The sequence below is a fragment of the Macaca mulatta genome, chromosome 1 (genome assembly GCF_049350105.2).
Source record: "Macaca mulatta isolate MMU2019108-1 chromosome 1, T2T-MMU8v2.0, whole genome shotgun sequence".
NCBI classification, from domain to species: domain Eukaryota; kingdom Metazoa; phylum Chordata; class Mammalia; order Primates; family Cercopithecidae; genus Macaca; species Macaca mulatta.
The window spans coordinates 67407002-67426826 of record NC_133406.1 but is presented as its reverse complement, the minus strand read 5'-3'; the positions used below and the strand labels follow the sequence as shown (position 1 = coordinate 67426826).

The window sequence follows — 19825 nt, the reverse complement described above, 5'->3', positions numbered from 1 at the left end:
ACATTTAACTCTTGCCACTTCTAGGAAGGTAGGAAGGGCTAGTTTAAATTTTTTATATTTTGCTTTCTAAATCCCTTTCTCAGACACATTCAGAGCCATCTTCAGAAGGTAAAGTCATAAAGGGGTACATGTGTTTCAAAGGGTAAGTACAGAGGAGGGATGGAACTCTCCCTACCACCCTGTCTTAGAGATTGAAGACACAGGGGAAAGAGGTCTTTTGGATGGTTAGTTGTAAATGAGCTTCAATAATAATTATTATTACAATAATTATAATATAATAATAATTATTATTTTGTTACCAGCTGCTTGCCACCTACACAAAGTCACTGTCCACCCTTGGGACTCCAGGCAGCTGGAGGGAGGGAGTCATAATAGGAGATATGACAAAACTATTTGTAGTTTTTTTTTTTTTTTGGGGGCAGACCCTCGCTCAGTAGCCCAGGCTGGAGTGCAGTGGCATGATCTCGGCTCACTGCAAGCTCCGCCCGCTGGATTCACGCCATTCTCCTGCCTCAGCCTCCTGAGTAGCTGAGACTACAGGCGCCCGCCACTACGCCTGGCTGATTTTTTTTTTGTATTTTTAGTAGAGACGGGGTTTCACCGTGTTGGCCAGGATGGTCTCAATCTCCTGACCTCACGATCCACTCGTCTCAGCCTCCCAAAGTGCTGGGATTACAGGCGTGAGCCACCGCGCCCGGCCTATTTGTAGTTTTAAGACTACCCCACTTGAAACTTTTTTTTAGTCCCTTAGTTACTTTCATAGTTTTAGAAAGAAAGCTTCTTATCACTCAGATATCAAGGGAAGACACTGAAATTTATATGTGTAGCCTCTATCTCTTCTGGTCTTATAGACTAGAGTTCTAGAGTCTAGATATTTCTGTGTGGATACCCTGCTATTATCACAGCTTGACACAATTAAAACAAGACTCCTTCCCTTCTCTGTACTCTTACAAGCTTAGTCTTCTTCTCAATATCCTTATTTCTAGCAGTGACGTCTCCATTTCATTTGTTCTCTGGGCTTAAAATATCATGGCAGTTATTTGGAGAAGCCTTCCGTGACTACTGCATCCCACCACTCTCCACCCAGTGCCGTACTTTCTTTTTCTTCATAGCACTTGGTTACCTGACTATATGTGGATGTACTTAATGGTTTGGTTTTACATTGTCTTCCACGTGCATTGCAGGATAGGCTTCATGAGGGTGGGGACTTTGGTTTGCTCCTCACTGTGTCCCCAGTGCCCAGTATAATCCTTAGCACATAATAGGTCCTTAATGGGTAACTATGGGATTAATGAATGGCTTTCCCATTGGACTGTGAAGCCTGGCAGGGAAGGGGCTGTTTTTTTTTTTGTTGTTGTTTGTGTGTGTGTTTTTGTTTGCAGTCCAACTTTTAGTAGATTCTTAAAGAAGCATTCAGGTTTTTGGGGGGACACTTTTTTTGCTTTTAATCCTTTATCCTCTAATCCATCTTAAACACTACCACCAAATGAATCTTCCTAAAATTTAATTTTTTATTGTCAACTGCCTGTTTAAAGCTCAAGATCATTTCTTATTGCCCACATAATGGACTCCTGGATCCTGCATGTTGAATTTGCTTGATTTAGTATTCTTGGAAATCAGGACCTCTATGGTCTGATCTTCTCCTGTTCTTCTCCCACAACAGCCCTTTGCTCCACAGAGAGGTTTCTTCACAGGCCAAGAAACAATTCATTCTCATTGCTGCTGCTTCATTTTTGCTCACACTGTTGTTTCTACCTGAAATGCTGTCCTCGTTCTACTTTGTCTTCCTTTCTTCATTGAGGTCAAGTTCATGTGCTCCAAGAAGCTACCACTGCCTGTGCCAGCACACCCTGATCTCTCCTTTCTGTGAATTTCAGTCGCCTTTGGGGCTTGTACTGCACAGGTTGGCACTGGATTGATTACCGTTTTGTACAGCTCTCTCATTGTTTCCTGTGGGCTTGCCTCGGCTCTGTGGAAGACCAAAGCTTTGTATCTTTTGTGGTGCTAACATAGAATAGGGGGCTAGTCAATATTAGTTACATTGACCTAAAAGTCAGTGCTTGGATAGAGAGGGCGAAGTGACCAGTTAAGGCTCTCTTGGGAAGTTATTTCAAGCACAGTAGCCTGTCCTTGGCTCAGAGCCTTGGTATTGAAATTGCCCAAGACCTGGCAACTTGGCTTAGTTTCCTCCACTCTGGTCTCCTCACCTTTCACTTCCACTCCCAACTTAGTGTCTGACATTGCAGCCATTGGCTCATTCTGGGGCACCCTCCAGCCTACCCCTGGTACAAATCAAGGCAAAGAAACAGACTTCATAGGCATTCTGCTTTTGTCCTTCATATCTTTTGGTCAAGCAGAGCCACCAGCTGCTGGGGCATGCAGACTGTGCTGGGAGCCTTGAATAGCCATGGGTGGTGTGGTTAGAATTAACTGCACCCTGCTGCCTACATACCATTTCCAGATTAAACAATATGCTTTACAAGTTTGAATCAGCACGAGGAATTTTTCCCAGGCTCAAATGCCAGTTGGACTTAAGGGTACAGGGCTCTAAAGTCAAGCAAATCTGGGTTCCTTCAAATCCTGACTCCTACATTTGCTAGGGCCTGACCTTGGGCAAGTGACTTAACTTCTATAGCTTCTATTTCCACATCTGTGAAGTAAGAGTTATGATAGCCCCTATTAAATGGGGTGTGGTGATGATGATAAGCCCCTGTGAAACACAGTATGATGAAGAGTGAACGAGATAGAGCTCTGTAAGGGACTTAGGCAGTGTCTGGCACAAATGAAGCAATCGTTAAATGATGGCTGTTATTATTCAGTTGTCTTTGCCTCTTGCTCTACATCAGCAATTTCCATGATGCTTTATCAAAGCCCAGGACATTTGCATTCCTTAGGTGACATTTAGGTAGCTTCTAGTAAGGCCCACAAATATTCGTTGAAGCCATCCATGTACCTGACACTGTGTTAATCATAGTTATAGAAAGCAGAATACAGGCCGGGTGTGGTGGCTCACACCTGTAATCCCAGCACTTTGGGAGGATGAGGCGGGCAGATCAGGAGGCTAGGAGATCAAGACCATCCTGGGCAACATAAGGAAACCCCGTCTCTACTAAAAATATAAAAATTAGCCGGGTGTGGTGGCACATGCCTGTAATCCCAGCTACTCGGGAGGCTGAAGCAGGAGAATCGCCTGAACCCAGGAGGCGGAGGTTGCACTGAGCCGAGATCATGCCTATGTACTCCAGACTGGTGACAGAGCAAGACTCCTTTTCAAAAAAAAAAGAAAAAAGAAAAAAAGCAGAATACAAACTGCATTTGCCCTCAAGAAGCTTATAGTGAAGTAGAGGACACAGACTATAAACGAGGTATTATCGTATATTGGGATAGGCACTGTAATAGAAATTTATACCAGATGAACAAAGAGAACAGAATGAGACAGGTATGATTCTATCTGGGGAGGAGGTGGTCAAAGAAGGCCTATGGGTAAATGATTCCTGAGAGGCTTAGGATGTTAAAGGATGGATGGTGTTCACCAGGCGGTTCTGGGATAGGGTGTTGTTCAGGGCATGGGGAGGCCTTGAATGAGATGGGACTGCATATGAAAAGGGAGGATGCAAGATAAAGCATCACATGGTCCAAGAGAAGTTAGACAAGATTGGTGTTAAATCATAAAGGATGGATTTTGGGAAATGGCAGAAAATGAGCAGGAAGCAGTAAGTAGGGGTCAGATAACGAGCAGTTGTATAAATAATCACTTACTCATGTCATGCCTAGGAACTAGTGACCACTCCCTTCTTCTAGAAACACATTTCTCTTTGGCTTCCATGATACCATATTCTGCTGGTTTTCCTCTTACCCTGTTCTGGACAAAACTCAGGATCTTTATCTCAGTTGTCCTTTTTATCTAACCTACAAATGTCAGCATTTCTCAGGACTTAGTCCTGGAGCCCCTTTTCTTATTCCACATGCTCTCTTCAGTGATTTAATTTACTGCCAGGGCTTCCATTGCTGCTTCTACACAGACGACTTACAAATCTGAGCTCTAGAGCTGTGTATCCCTCTGCCTATTCTACATTTTTGATTTGGATGTCTTGCAGGTATCAGAATTACTGTGTCTGAAGCCAAATTCAATATTTCTACCCCATAACTTATAATCACCTTTCTTAACCTAAGCTGCACCATTCACTTAGCAGCTCAGGTTTGAAGTCAAGGAGCCATATTTTCCTCCTTGCTCTCCATTACCTCTCCAATGTGAAAAATCACTAAGACTTGTGACTCACGTCTGTAATCCCAGCACTTTGGGAGGCCGAGGCGGGGGGATCACGAGGTCAGGAGATTGATACCATCCTGGTTAACATGGTGAAACCCTGTCTCTACTAAAAATACAAAAAATTAGCTGGGCGTGGTGGCGGGTGCCTGTAGTCCCAGCTACTAAGGAGGCTGAGGCGGGAGAATGGCGTGAATCCGGGAGGCAGAGATTGCAGTGACCTGAGATTGCACCACTGCACTCCAGCCTGGGGGAAAGAGCGAGACTCCATCTCAAAATAGTAATAATAATAATAATAATCATCACCAAGACTTATTCTACCTCTTAAACATCTGTTAATTCAATCTGCTTTCTATCTCCTCTGCTACCCTTCTAGTCTAAGCTCTCATTGCCTCCCCCAGACCATTTAGTATGGCCTCACAGCTGTTCTCTCTGCCTCAGGTTTTGGCCACTCTACTCCACTTCAAGCCAGTGTAGTCTTTTTAAAAAGTGCAGACTTCGCCATGTCACTCTTCTCTTTCAAATCCTTCAGTGCTTAGCAAAAACTTAGTGGAATAAAAATTAAAATCATTCAATGGATCCCCACTTTGCCCTTTGGAATGCCCCAGATTCTTCACATGGCATATAAGCCACCCACCATCCTGTCCTTGTCTGTTTTTCCAGCTTCATCCCATATCCCTCAACCCTCACTCTCGGTGCCAGTCACACTGTTCTGTTCCTTTGCAGGCTCAGGTCCTTACCCAGGTAGTTCTTTCCATGTGTAGAGAACATGTTCTTCATCCCCTGTGGTCTGTTGAACTCTTACTCATCCTCCAAGTGTCACTGTTCTCTCATTTCCAGGGAAGACCTTTCCTCTCACCTAGATAAGGCCAGCTCCCCTTGCTGCATGCTCCCATGGCCACCTCACTTTCCCTTTCATAACCCTCTTGTCTGTCCCCATTGCAGGGCTGCAGTTCTATTCAGGAGCTCTTTGTCTTGCTCAGTGCAGTGTTCTCAGAACTAGGGCAGTGCATAGTTCCTTTGAGATGTTTGATACATAGTGACAAATCTGTCTTCAATTGAACTGTATCCTATAGGCAAGGAGAGACACTGATACATTTTACACAGCAAAACACTACAAGACTGGCATTTTAAGTAGATCGCTGTGGCAGAGTGCAGGATAGATAAGGGAGGGGCAAAACTAGAGGCAGCTAGTGAGATGTTGTTACAGTAATTCAGGCAGGAGACCCTGAAGAACTGGGCCAAGACAGAGATAATGGGGAGAGAAAGAGACAGACTGAGCGATAAATCAGAAAACCTGGCAGACTTGTGCTGTGGAAGAGGAATCACTTGGGACTTGGGATGACTCCCAAGTGTGGGAATGAGAAGGGGAAGAACACCTCTGGTGAGAAAAATGAGCTCCATTTTGGATTTATTGAGTTTGGGCTGTTTATGGGACATGCAGGCAACGATGTTCATCAGATAGTTGTATGTGAATCATGAATCAGGAGCTCTAGAGAAAGATTGGTTCTGGAGTCACTGCCCCTACTGTTGGAGCAATCCAGGCCCTCCCATGTTTCCTTTCTTCTCCTGCATTATTTCCCTGGGTCAGTTGCTCTCAGCCCTGGCTCCACTTTACAGTCATCCTGAGTTATTAAGAATTACCAATGCCTGAGACTTCCCCAAGACAAATCAATTTGAATTCCTGGAGATGATTTTAGTGTGTAGCCAGAATCATGGACCACTTCCTAGATGACTTCCTACAGTTCCATGGTTTGAGACTCCTTCAGTGCTCCCTACAGAACTTTCTGCAGCAATGGAAATGTTGCATCTCTGTGCTGTTCAGTATAGTAGCCACTAGCTACATGAGGCTCCTAAGCAGTTAAAATGTGGTGAAAACTGGTGACCTGAATGTTTAATTTTGTTTAATCTATATTTAAATTAAATAACCCCCTATGTGTGGTTGGTGGCTACTGTATTAAACAGGACAGCTCTATATGTTAATGGCTCTGAAATTGGTTTGTCTCTCCTGAGCTCCAGGCTTACATATTGCCTGATTGGCGTCTCTTCTTGGATGTCTAATAGTGTGTCTTTAAGTTAATGCATGCCAAATGAAATTCTTGATTTTTTTTCTTCAAAACTTATTTATCTCCTAGTCTTCCCCATCTTGGGACACAGCCTCACTTTCCACCTAATTGCTAAAACCCCAAACATGGAAGCTATCTTTTATTCCTTTCCCCCCCCCATCTCCCTCTTCCAGTTTTTCAGCAAGTGCTGTTAGTTCTATCAAACTGACACTTTGTCTGCATCCACCCCTTTCCATCTCTAGGAAAGCATAGGATAGTCACAGCTATTTTAGTAAAAGTTACTGCATCTTCAGGGTGTGCCTTCTGAGACCTTTGTATGTATTAACTTACTAGGCCTACAAACAGCTCTATGAGGTAGGTAAACTATTATACCTGTGTTTATAGATGAGGAAACTGAAGAACAGAAAGCTTTTGCAAAGTGTCTGGGAATCAAACGGCTAGTCAGTGGTGGGGATGGGACTCAAAACCAGGTAATGTGGTTCCAAGGTCCATGTTCTTCATCATTCAACATTCTGTCCCTCTGGCTGGTTCCAAGGCCCCATGTCAATGTTTTTTTTTACTCTGGTTACATGTTAGAATCACTTGAGAAACTTAAAAAAAATACCAATTCCTCAACCCCATTCCAGGTCAGTTAAATCTCCTGAAGTAGGGCCCAGGCATCAGAAAGTTTTAGAATATTCCAAGGACTTTTCATACATAACCAGAGTTGAGAACCATTTCCTCTATGTGAACTGGCCCCTGTCTCCTTCCCCAACCCTGGCTTTAACCCCTGACCTTGCTCATGCTCTTTTCACCCCTTCTTCCTGCTCCTAGAAGAGGCCAAACTCTTTGCTGCCACTGGACTTTTTTGCTTGTTCCTTCTCTGCCTAGAACACCCCTTTCTGGCATATTCTGAGGATTGAGTATGACTTTAGAGATCCTAAACCCTGGAAAGATTAAGGGTCCTCTACACTGCCCATCTAAATAAAAATAAACACAATATTACATTTTAAAATATGTATAAGGAAGCGCCTACAGCATTCTCATTTTCCTAAGGGGTCTACTTCCATGTCTTTTTTGATGTATTAAAAAATAAAAATTTTCAAAGGAAATTTTGGTGCTTCTACCTTACCGGTACCTTAAATATATGCTTAGCTTGTTTTGGGAAATCCAGACCTAAATCTTTTGGACTCATCCCACATGTCACCTTCTCAGGGGGACTTCTCTTATCTGTCCTTTCTAAAGTGGCAATCCCCCCTTCCTGAGACCCATCTATTACATCATTCTGGTTTTCTCATATTTCACAGAAAGCATCAAAATTTGTAATTCTCAGGTATAGTTTTTAGTTTACTAGCTTATTGTTGGTCTTCTTTATGAAGGACGGTCCTGTCTGTCTTATTTGTTGCTATAACCTCCTCACCTAGTGCGATGCCTGATACAAAGTAAGTGATCAAGGTATAGTTCCTGAATGAATGAATCAATGAATGAATGTAGGCTCATGGATGGCAAACAGCACAGAGTGGATTATAATCCCACGGCAGATAGACTTGTTTGGGTTGTTACCTTGTAAGACGCTTTCTTCTTGGGTTGAGAAGAGAGAAGTGAATTCATAGAAAGAGAATACTCTTGTTGAAAGAGGGAGGGCCATAGCCTCTGCAACCTGGTGAAGTTTCAGAGCTCAGGAGATGGCAGAACATGCTATGATGTTGCACGAATTCTGGGTGTGGTGAGAGCTGATATTTATTTTGGGGTAGTCATTTCCCTATGTCTTCTCCAAACTTTCAGTAAAGTTTCTTAAACTCAACAGCTATGTGTTTTGTTATTTGGAAAATGGAGGAAAGACCATGTGTTCATGCTTTCCTTTGGGGGCCAAGATAGGCAAGAGAGATTGGGGACAGCATAGAGAAATGGTGATAAGAAAGCTAGAAGTGTTTGGGGGCAGCAACAACTAGAATGGATTTGTATGTTAGCATCTAACCTTAGAATTCCCAGAATTATTGTTATTTGGATAGTAGAGGGAAAGAGTGACTCTTGGATGGCTAAAGAAGTCCAGGTTATTCCGGTTGCAAAATTAATAAATTATTTGGTAATTATGTGTTTAATGTCTGTGTCCCACGACACAGTAGACTTCCTCTGGATAATGATTGTGTCTGAGTTGTTTACTACTATGTTGCTGGGTTCCTGGCATTGGGTGGGCACTCAATAAATATTTGTTGAATGAATGAATGGTTCTGGGTGTTTTTTTGTTTCTAGGTTATAAGTCAGAAGGGTCTGCTGAAATGTGATGAGGAAAACTAGAAGAGAAGTCCAGGCCCTGAGAGTGAGTACCAGACAGAAGCTGGGGGTGGAAGAGTATCAGTATGCAATATGCAGACTGATTTGCTGAGGAGGATTCAGACAAGAGATTCAGACCCCCAGAACAACTAAAAGAATAACAGGCACTGTCAAAGATCTAGACAGAAAGGCCAGGAAAGCAGCAGTTTGAATACACAGAGGGTCTGTTGGTGAGAGAAGCTGCCCCTCAATGCTTATGTCAATTCCTGGGATACTCTTGATCCCCAGGCAATGGACTTAGAGAAACAAACATTCCTAGACCCCATTTGGTTGTGGGGAGGGGCTTCTCAGCATATTGGCTTTGGTGCTCATTGGCCAAGGGCTGCAATGGGCCAGAAACTGACAGTGGGACACATTATCATTGTCAGCACAGGGATAGACAGCAAATGTTAGACCTTTTTGATACACATGTTGCCTAATTCTTTGGGAGTGACACAGAATTCTTAAAACATGTTTAGGGGTACTTGATTCTTAAGACCATCTGTCCGTCTGTGCCCTCCTCTCCCCTAAACCCACATTTACCTCTTTCATTCTCAAGGTTCTAAAAGCTGGATCTTAAAGGCTGGAGTGACTAGAATCTATGGCCTGATCCCAGAACTATTTCAGTTTCAAATACCAAAAGTACTGCTAATTTGGTTGTTCCCATGTGTAAGTACCAGCTAGGGTGGATAGAGTAGGAAGTTGGTGTGTAACTCACAGCTGCATAGGGTTGAAATTCTGCTGATGAGTGGATCAGTTTATCATGAATTTTCTCAGGTTCCAATTTTGAGGGGAAAATTATTTTTTTTTTCTGGGTGATTTTCTTGCTAAGTTGTCCCAAGAGGGAGTTACGGGGTGATATTCATGGAATCATATTCTTCAAGCACTTTTTATGGTTGTCTCTTGCCTTAAGAGTTCCTACTAAGAAGTCAGTATCTGCTTATTGAGCCTCTATTATGTGCAAACACTGGGCTATGAACTCAAGAAATCTCCTTAACTTCAAGGATTTTATGATCCATGTTTGGGGATAAATCACAAAATAATTAACATTGAACAAGCATAAGTATGCAACTTTGAGATATTTAGAAAAGAGACTGACAAAACAGAATGGAACTGTTTGCTGATGGAGTTGTATAGGTCAGGTCCACTTGCCAGAGTTTGGGAAGAATTTACAGAGAATGCCAGAGAAGCCACCACTGATCCAGGAATCTGGTCTGAGTCTTGGATTTAGGATCTTGCCAAGTATACAGGAGGAGAGGGCAGTGCAGACAGGCAGAGTTGGATGAATCCAGCCTAAGTGTGGTTGAGAGAGCAAATGACTAAATCAAAGCATGTCTGTGAAGGGGGTTGTGTGAGTTAGGGCCTAAAATGCAACTTTATCAGCTGGACCCTGAGTGCCCAGCTGAAGACTTTGGACTTTAACCTGGAGATGATGGAGAGTATGCAGGATAAAGTCCATACCAAATCCAATGCCTTGCAAATGGAGAACAAGCCAAAACTAACAAGATAAAATGTAGCAGGAAAAAGTGCAAAGGTATGTGTGTGCCTGTGTGTGTATGTTCACATGTATCTTAAGAATGGCACCACATTCAAGAGTGAACAACCTGTTTTAACAGTATTTGACTCAAGAAAGACAGAGTTGTTAAAGTTTCTACAAACTCAATATGGGTCTGTGGTGTGATTTGGCTGGGAAAAGCTTCCTGCACATCAGGCCGCAGCAGTGGAGTAGAGTCTCCTGCACAAAAGCCATATTGGCAATACTATTTTCTTCCCCAGGTCCCTGAAGGGAACTGCTATTCCCATGCACTGTTTCCATCCAGGTTTTTCCTGGACTTGGAGCAACCTTTACTTTCTCAGATCATTGTACATCTTCATGCCACACTTCTACAGTCACATGTGTCAGTTTCATCATATCTTTAACTATATTTTCGACTACTTTTTGATCATCTATGTGCAGGCAGCAATTGGTAAGGTTAAATTTTCTACAGACTTCTCTTTTAGCTACTAACAAGTAGCCAAGAGTCAATCTATTTTGATAGATAGCATTTTTCATCTGAGTTTCTTGCCAGGCCAGAATAGTCAAGGCTTTGCTGGTCTTATTAGTGATTATTCCTAAGACAGCTTGTAACTGTATGATTCGGTTGAGCATGTAAATGGGAGTCCGATATCCTTACGAGCCATCTTCTGCCTAAGTAGCAGGCCCATAATATTGTATGATTCTCTCAGGGGGCTATTTATTATCTTTTTACTTTTTTTTAATAGCTATGCTTCTCTTTTCACAGGGAGCATAGACAGGGAATTTCACCTGTCTTTACGGGCAGTAGGAAGAAAGATGGTTTAATAATGCCAATAACACAACTATCTGCCTACTGGTTGGGTAATAAGGTGTAAGGTCTACACCTACATGTCCAGTATAATCCAGTGGGAGCTGTCCCGTCCCAGTGGGACTCTGGGTGGGTCCACACGGTTTGCAACTTCGGGAATTTACTAAATGGATTTTTCTTAGTATGGTTTGAACTCCACTAGGTGGCTGTTTTTGTAGTACTATTACACAGTTTTTGCCTAATGCAGCTGAGTCTTCCTACAGGAAGGGTGAAGTCCTTCCCCACTCTTGCTATACAGTATTGTCTAATGATTGAGACTTTTAAGACCCCAAAGTTATCAGGGTGAATTTTTTTTTTTTTTTTTTGAGCCGGGAATTCATCAGGAACTGGGTCTGTAGGTACTAATTCTCGACCTTTCTATGGCCATTGATATCCTATTACAGTTCCTCCACATACATAACATGAAGTGACGTTGAGAGACTGGGCTATATGCTCGGCTAATTGCAAAAACAAATTTCTTCTTTTTCCTGGAATTTCTGGTACTGGCACTTTCAATTCATCATAGAAGCTTTGAAATACTGGCTCAGGAGAGCATTTATAAACTTTTCCTCAAACCACGATATTTACTTGAAGATCCAGTCCAGCTCCATCAATTTTTAGGGTTACACATTTCCCGTTTTTCTAGCGAGGATTAAGGGGGTTGATTATTACTAGTTCTAAGGGGTTTCACTGACCACTGGTACAGGAAGGGGCACCTTTCTCTTGCTGAAGGTGGACGGGATTTTTTCATTTATTATCCAAGTAGCCTAAATGATGCAAGACCAGTATCCACATTTATTTTTGTACAGTCTTAATTTATGATAAATGTACTTATTTTCTGCCATATAGACTCTTTCTTAATTAAGAGAACCACACCCTATTTTTAACTTATTGCTGTTAGTGACAGCACAGGCATCAAATTTCAAGGTGACTTGTTTGGGCACCTCTTTCTTTTTTTTTGGCTAACACTTCACTCATATCGTTTATGAGTCCCCACCAGTCTTCAGTTCTTAATCTTATTTTAAAAACTGTAGTCATGGGAGGCTCAGATGGGTCATAACACACATCAGGTTGGTCATTTCCTGGGCTACATACCTTGTATAGAATAACATTATACAAACAAGTTCTTTTTAGAGTTCCAGTACACTTATAATAACAGTAAAATAATAGGACCGTAGCAACCTTTTGTCCTACCTCAGTGACTTGATGTATACACTGGGAACAGCCCTCAGTCTAAGGAAGGTCAGTTGAAGTCCTTACTGCACAAGTCCAAATTTTAAGGAAAATGAGTCCCCTAATGAGTTTCCTCATGCTTCGGCCGTGTGTGGACCAGTCAGCTTCTGGGTGTGACTGGAGCGGGGCTTGTCGTCTTCTTCAGAGTTGCTTTGCAGGGGTTGGCAAAGCTGCTCCCGTCCACATACCGCTCACAGTCTACTAATGTTTAATGAAGGTCTTGGAGGTTGGACCTACTAGAATAAACTGAGTCCAACACCTCTACACAGTTATGTTCAACGGGGCTCTCTGATACCAGGAGCAAGGTGGTGGGGTTTAGGGTATTGTAAACTTCAATGGTTATGCGAGGATTTTCACAGAGTAAGCTTTGGTATCCAGTTAGTCTAGCATTCGTTAGCTAATGATGTCCTTTGGTATTTATTAAAGCCACCACAGCATGGAGGGACTTTAGGTTTTGCCCAAGAGTTCGAGTTGCCTTGGTCAGGGCCCTACAGTCTGGGTTAAAACTCCAACTGCCATTTTTTTTCCTGACACATAGGGTGTAAAGGGTTTTGTCAGGTCAGGTAGCCCCAGGACTGAGGCCAACATGAGTTTTTTTCTTTTTTCTTTTCTTATGAAAAGCTTGTTGCTGTTGGTTGTAATAGATGTAGTTTATCTAATCTATATTTTTATTAACTGTCACCCACTAAAATATTGACTTAAATCTTGTTGCTATTTGGTTTCAAGCTTTAAATTGATCTGGTATTCCTTGCAGGGCTCCAATTGCATCTAAATAGATGTGAGAGTTGAAAGACCCATAAGGGGCCTCTCTCGCTTTACAATGTCTCTTTCTCCCTCTGGTTGACGAAAAGCCAGGGTGAAAGGGATAGCCAAATGGGCTAAAGCACAAGTGCCACTCTAGTTATTCGGCAGGGTGCCCAGTAAAGGTCCACCACAATACCACCACACATCCACTCAGGGATGAACAAGGGCTGACTGATTGATAAGCTCTTGAAAATTCTTAAGCTCACTGTATCCTTTCAGGTTTCCCAGGAATGCTAAGTTTCCTCCCTGTTGTGAGAGACACAAAGTGAACTTAGTGTCAGAAGATGGAAGCTGGATGGCCCTCAGGGGCTAACTCCCAGAGTGCCAGACTTTGGGATATAGCAGACAGAGCTTGGTATGACTTATTACTCCAGGCTGTAGAATCCTGGAAAAGAGCTACCGTACAGCCTATGCCTGGTCAACTGGAACACCATCTTAGTGGAAGGGGGACAATCTGGGTCTCTGGCCTGCCACGTGCACAAGCATAACAATTGCTTTTGTTTAACATGCAGATGGAATATTTGATCCATTTTAACCAGGCATTTGCATCCTGTCTTAATTGCTAAAGTTTGTTTTAAGTCTTTAACTTCTATGATCCTCTAGTAAAATGAATGTATGATTTTAGGAAATTACAAAAACCAGTTGGTGCAGTTCATCCTTGCTCTTTAGTGGTCCACAGAATGTTGGACCAACTACTGTATAAAAGCTCTACATTGGGGGCAAAACTCCAGACTGGCACTGGGGTCTTTATCGAAATCTCCCCGCATTAAATGGTCCTACTTTACTAATGCCCAGTCTGAGGAGAATCAGGAGGGACAGAGTACTTTTCTGAAGTAGAAAGCTGTTTTTGACTTGGCAAGTCTCCACAGGGTACAACAAGGCAAGCATAATTTGAGGCGAAATTGACTTGGTTATGTTAATAACTAGATGGTCAGCAATAGAACAAGGAAAGAAGAAAGAGTAATAGAATAGATGAAAAGAGTTAAATTTTTCCTAGCTTTAGTTTGGTAGGGTTTTCCCCTGGGACTATGGCCCACGACTCTGGAGGGGGTGGTGCTTTCTTGACTCAGGTGTGATGAGTCCATCCCTTTTTTTGCTGTACGAACAGCAGTCTTGGTGGTTAGCAGCACAAGGTAGGGTCCTTCCCAGGCTGGCTTGAGTTTTTCTTCTTTCCACCCTTTGATGAGAACGTGATCTTCAGGCTAGTGCTGGTTTACTGGAATTTCTAGGGGTGGTTCATGTGCTAAAAGACTTTTAGTTTTTGAGGGAAAGGAAAGTGGAAGATAAACCAAGTATATAATTTTTAAGAAATTGAACTTTTGTTTTAAATGTAGGGACCTTGGCAGTGGACTTTATAGTCCTTAGTGCCTTTTTACTGAGAAATTTCCTTTAGCACCTATTTTTATTAGTTTTTAAACCAAAGAAAGCCAAATACCATTTTACATTTAACAATGCTTTTTGTATTATTTTTATACCAGATAAGCTAAATTTTACCTTTATATTAGTGTGTTATTAATGTTAAACCTAATTTTAATAAAACCTTGTAGACATATTTATCCAATTTGTAATGTTTGACCATAAGGTAAGATTTTATAGACTCTTTAACCTTTTATAATTTTTGCTAAAGAGCAGGTTGGTGTTTTAAGAAAAACCTGCTATGCTTTTATTTTAATGTCCAGTTTATAGAAAAACTGGATGATATTTCTTTAACTTTAGCCAATGTTTATCCCCAGAATTTTCTTTCCAATTAACATTTTAAAACTTGATTAAACCTTTAAAACAAAATATACATATTTTTAACCTTTTAATGTAGGCAAAAATTTATATTCTCATGCCTCCTTATAATTTTTTTACCAAAAGTGTATTTTACTTTCCTTATACACCTTGCACATAAACTGTTTTTGTTTGTTTGTTTGTTTGTTTGTTTGTTTGCTTGTTTTTAGTTTTACATTCAGGAGGCCTAGTTACTTTTAAATTATACAACATTTCTTGCATACTTTTTTTTAATAACATTTTTCTCTTTCACAACTTTCACAGGCAATTCTTCGACATGCTTCAACTTTCTGATTTATTACAACTATTTCTTTCTTTAAACAACCAGTTAATTTATTTCAGGACAAGAATTTACCATATAATACTCTTTTTGCATAAATTCTGTCCCCCCTTTTTTCCTTTTTTTTTTTTTTTGAAGATGATAACCATTCTTTTTCAAAGCAAATTTCTTTTATGTCTGTGGACTAGACTAAGGCCACAAGAATAGACGTTAGTATAATACATGTTACACTGTTAACTTTTAGCAAACTTTACTTTTGTTGAAAACCTTGTAAGTTTGGGATTTTAATTATACTTTGTATTTTTTTTTTCTTCATTTTTTTTTGAGATGGAGTCTTGCTCTGTTTTCCAGGCTGGAGTGCAGTGGCACGATCTCGGCTCACTGCAAGCTCTGCCTCCCGGGTTCACGCCATTCTCCTGCCTCAACCTTCCAGCAGCTGTGACTACAGGCACCCACCATCGTGCACGGCAAATTTTTTTTTGTATTTTTAGTAGAGACAGGGTTTCACCATGTTAACCAGGATGGTCTCAATCTCCTGACCTCGTGATCTGCCTGCCTCAGCCTGCCAAAGTGTTGGGATTACAGGCGTGAGCCACTATGCCCAGCCTATCCTTTGCTATTAATAAGACCTTGTTTTGTCCAAATTAACTTAGAATTGGTATAGATTTTTTTTTTCTAACAGAATAGCCGCATACTTTAAGATTTTTGAGTTAGTAAGCTACTTTTTTGCTTTTTTGATTTAGAATAGTTCTGAACTGAACTAGTGAGGTGTGCTCACAATGAGGTTTCCTCTGAAAGTTATTTTTTTACTTTTTTTTTCTGTTAGCAAAGCAGTTGCCACTACAGATTGAATGCACTTGGGCCATCTTCGGGTTACTGGGTTAAGGATTTTTAATAGGAAGGCCTCAGTGCTTTCGGGATATGCCCTTGTTTACACTGACAACAAAGTGGTATTGGAGTGTTATAGGGTTATGGAGAATACCTTCAATTATCAATTACAGGTTTTAAATTTACTGTGGCTTTTAAAGGAATCGGGCACACTTTTTTTTTTTCTTAACTACTTGTATATATCTCTCTTTCTCTCTTTATTTCTCTCTTTGACTTTCCTTTTGCCTCTGTCTCTTCCTCTCTTTCTCTGCTTCTCTCTTTCTCCTCTCTGCCTCTCTCTTTCTCCTCTCTGTCTCTCTCTCTTTCTCTGCCTCACTTATGCTACAGTTCTCTCAACCACTGTGGAGAGCTCTAAAACCAGCTGTAACCAAGCATCTACCTACGGGAACTGGTCTGGGTGCCCTGGCTTTACAGGTTACCTTGTGCCATACCTTTGAAACAAGGAACCTGTCCAGGCTTCCTTCTGATGGCCAACCTACCTCTAATGCTGACCAGTCTATTTTACACAAAGTTTTACGTTTTCCTGGTGTCATAGTACTCCATAGTCTCCTTTAAATGCTTTTTTGAAATTTTTCAACATAGTTCCTAGTAGAGTGGGCTTATTTGTTCCTGACTCATGCTTCTTTGAGACAAAACACCACACTCACACCACACGCATACCACAAAACAAAGAATGGGTAAAAAGGGCACATGCACACTTTGGCAGTTTACACCAAACCAAAATCAAAACCAAAATCAGAGTATCCAGAAATCCAAGTCAGGTCAAAAACAAAACCAAAGTATCAAGCAATCCAAGTCAAGTCAAAAACAAAAACCAAAGTGCTGGTACAGGCATTCCATGGGTGATCAGGCCATGCTTCCACTCAAATGGAGTAGGCAAGTTCCCAAGACCAGTCCTGTCAGGCAATTCAAACCAGGTCAAAACCAAAACCAAAGTGCCAATAAAGGCATGCCGTGCGTGATCGGGCCAAGCTTCCACTCAAATGGAGTGGGCAAGTTCCCAAGACTGGTCCTGTCAAGCAATTCAAACCAAGTCAAAACCAAACTGAAAACCAAACCAAAGTGCTGATAAAGGCATGCTGTGGGTGATCAGGCCACGCTTACATTCAAACGGAGTAGGCAAGTTCCAAAGACTAGTCTTACCAAGTTTCAGATGCCCAGACTCCAAGTACCAGTTCCTTCTTGGTGATCAGTCATTGCATTGATCCTCCACAGGGGCCTGCCACACACTGCTCTGGCGAGGTGTCCCACCGGGGCAAATGCCTACCCGGATGTGCTTTCAGGATCTGCGTCGCTTGGGCTGGTCGGAGTCCACCGCAGGGATGTGCCACAAGGCAGGCTTAAGCCGCCTAAGGAGCTGCCTCGACCATCCGCCAATCACCTCGCTTCCTGGTCAGGGAACCAAGAAATGTAGCAGGACGAGCTGCAGACAAAACTATTCAGACACCGAGTTAAAAAAGGAAGGACTTTATTTGGCCGGGAGCATCGGCAAGACTCTTGTCTCAAGAGCCGAGCTCCCCAAATGGGCAATTCCTGTCCCTTTTAAGGGCTCACAACTCTAAGGGGGTCCACATGAGAGGGTCGTGATCAATTGAGCAAGCAGGGGGTACATGACTGGGGTCTGCATGCACTGGTAATCAGAACAAAACAGAACAGGACAGGGATTTTTACAATGCTTTTGCATACAATGTCTGGAATCTCTAGATAACATAACCGGTTAGATCAGGGGTCGATCTTTAACTACCAGGCCCAGGGTGTGGTGCCAGACTGTCTGCTTGTGTATTTTTTTTCTGCCTTTTAGTTTTTACTTTTTCTTTCTTTGGAGGCAGAAATTGGACATAAGACAATATGAGGGGTGGTCTCCTCCCTTACTATGAGTGAGGTTGCCAGATCTGGCAAATAAAAAGACAGAAATCCCAGTAAAATTTCTGGTAAACAATACATATTTTAGTATAAGTATTCCCTATGCAATATTTGGAACCTACTTCCACCAGCAAAGTATTTCGAGATCCAGTTTTAACTGGGATTCTTTTATTTGGCAATCCTAGCTATAATGAGTCATGGTCTTTTGTTGGAGACAGTGCACAAATATGACATAGAGACATAACGTCACAATCTTGGGCATATATACACATTTATACTTGAACAATATGAGCTGCTGGGTGTACAGAGTCCTAAGTGAGCAACGGGAAAAATCAAAATCAGCATTATCCTGGGAGATATCCATGGGAGAAGCAAATTTGGACGAGAGTAATAGTTTTAGTTATCCTTACTTCTTTCTCCCAGAATATAGATAAATGAGAATTAACTCTGGTTCTTTCTTTTTGGTTTGTCCTAATACATACAAGCAGTTAGGAAGCAGGAAAATAAGGTGCTGGTAGTTACTCGTGTGTTCAGTCCTCCCTCCCTTCCTGTCTTCTTTCCTTCCTCCCACAGCATTTATTGAGGAAATGTGCTAAGTGCTCTCTTGGCGTAACAAATCCTGCCTCAAGAAGCAATACTTCTTAAACACGGAAAACCCTATCTTACAAAATCTGCAATGATTCAGGAAACATACACAGTCTACTCTCGGGAAGTCAGTGGGTTTAGTGAAAGGGCATTCAGGTCAAGGAGGGAGCAGAGAGAGGAACGACTAATCAAAGATCACTTGTAGTGAACAAGATTTACTCTTCTCACGCTAAATCTTTTTACCTTACTGTCACTGATTATTCTGGTAAAATATGCTCATTGTGGAAGAAGAGAGTACACAGAGAAACAGAAAGAGAGGAGAAATGGTAACATTTTATTTTCTGAGTACTTTTTTCTTTAGAGTGAAGTAGATTTGGGGTACATTTGTTTTCCTTTTTTCTGCCAGCTAGTAGTACCTCCTAAACATTTTCCAAAATTATAAAAATCTTTTTATCGATATTTAGATCGGAAGGGGGCAGTTTTGAATTCTGTTTGAAAGGGAAAGAGTTAAATTGAGTAGAGTCATTTAACTTGTCTGATAGGTGAAGGCAGGGGCCCAGGGAGAAGAAGTGCCTTTTCTCTATTGCCATCAGACTTCCTGGAGATTATTCTGAGTTCAGTTGCAAACCTGCTGTCCAGACTAGCTTTGACACCTTTTTTTTTTTTTCTTTCTTTCTTTTTAATCAGATGTTGGACTCTGGTTTTACTAACTCTTGAAGGCCATAAAACAATAAGTCCATTAGCTGATACTTGCCCCTCTGTCCTCTGTCCTCTGTGTTTGTAAACACTCCCTGCCCTCACACCCTTTGTCTTTCCCTATCCAGCAAGGCTGGAAGCATCCTCCTACTCCCAGGAGCTTAGCTCTGACTGGTCCCCCTGGGGGTCTTCTCTTTCTTTCTGGTCCAGGTCATGGCTACTGGGGAGTTTACAGCTCCTAAGGAATAGGGTGGAATGTGCAAAGCACAGATGCTCAGTTTGGGGCCTGGGGCTTCCCCGGAGGAGGAGGAGAGGAATGGCCCAAGCCTGCTCATTGCCCAGTGAATGACTTATGAGCCATCTGGATGGGAGTGTTAGTTGCTCTGTGTTAGCAGCTGCAAAGACTGCTGATCATAGCCCCCAATACCTGTGTGTGAGGCACACACCATGTAGAGCATGGCCCTAGCCAGGCAGTTTGCTGACAATAATGCATGTTTCCTTTAATCTTCACAGGATCCACGAGGTAGATTTGTCATTATTCCCATTGCAGGAATGGGACTATTGGAGATTATACGAGCTCTCCAAAGTCACACAGATAGTGAGTCCAGAACCAGGACTTGAGCCTTCAACTCTCTCTCAAGTCTAGGCTTTTAACAACTGTCTGCACCACCCCATCCTGAGGGCACAGCATCCTAGAGCTGGAGGGGGCTTCAGT

General features: G+C 42.0%; 2 protein-coding genes across 3 annotated transcripts in view; one reads left to right on the top strand and one right to left on the bottom strand.

Moving 5' to 3' along the window:
* HSD11B1 (hydroxysteroid 11-beta dehydrogenase 1) overlaps window positions 1-17276 on the bottom strand; it is a 79502-nt gene extending 62226 nt beyond the window's left edge. Inside the window, exon 1 of one of the 2 annotated variants that reach the window (XM_077994051.1) lies at window positions 17110-17276. The gene's annotated coding sequence lies outside the window, so the exon portion shown is untranslated. The remainder of the gene's footprint in view (window positions 1-17109) is intronic. The other variant, XM_077994100.1, reaches the window with a different exon arrangement.
* LAMB3 (laminin subunit beta 3) overlaps window positions 1-19825 on the top strand; it is a 135160-nt gene that overhangs the window by 69910 nt on the left and 45425 nt on the right. The gene's annotated exons all lie outside the window — the stretch shown is intronic.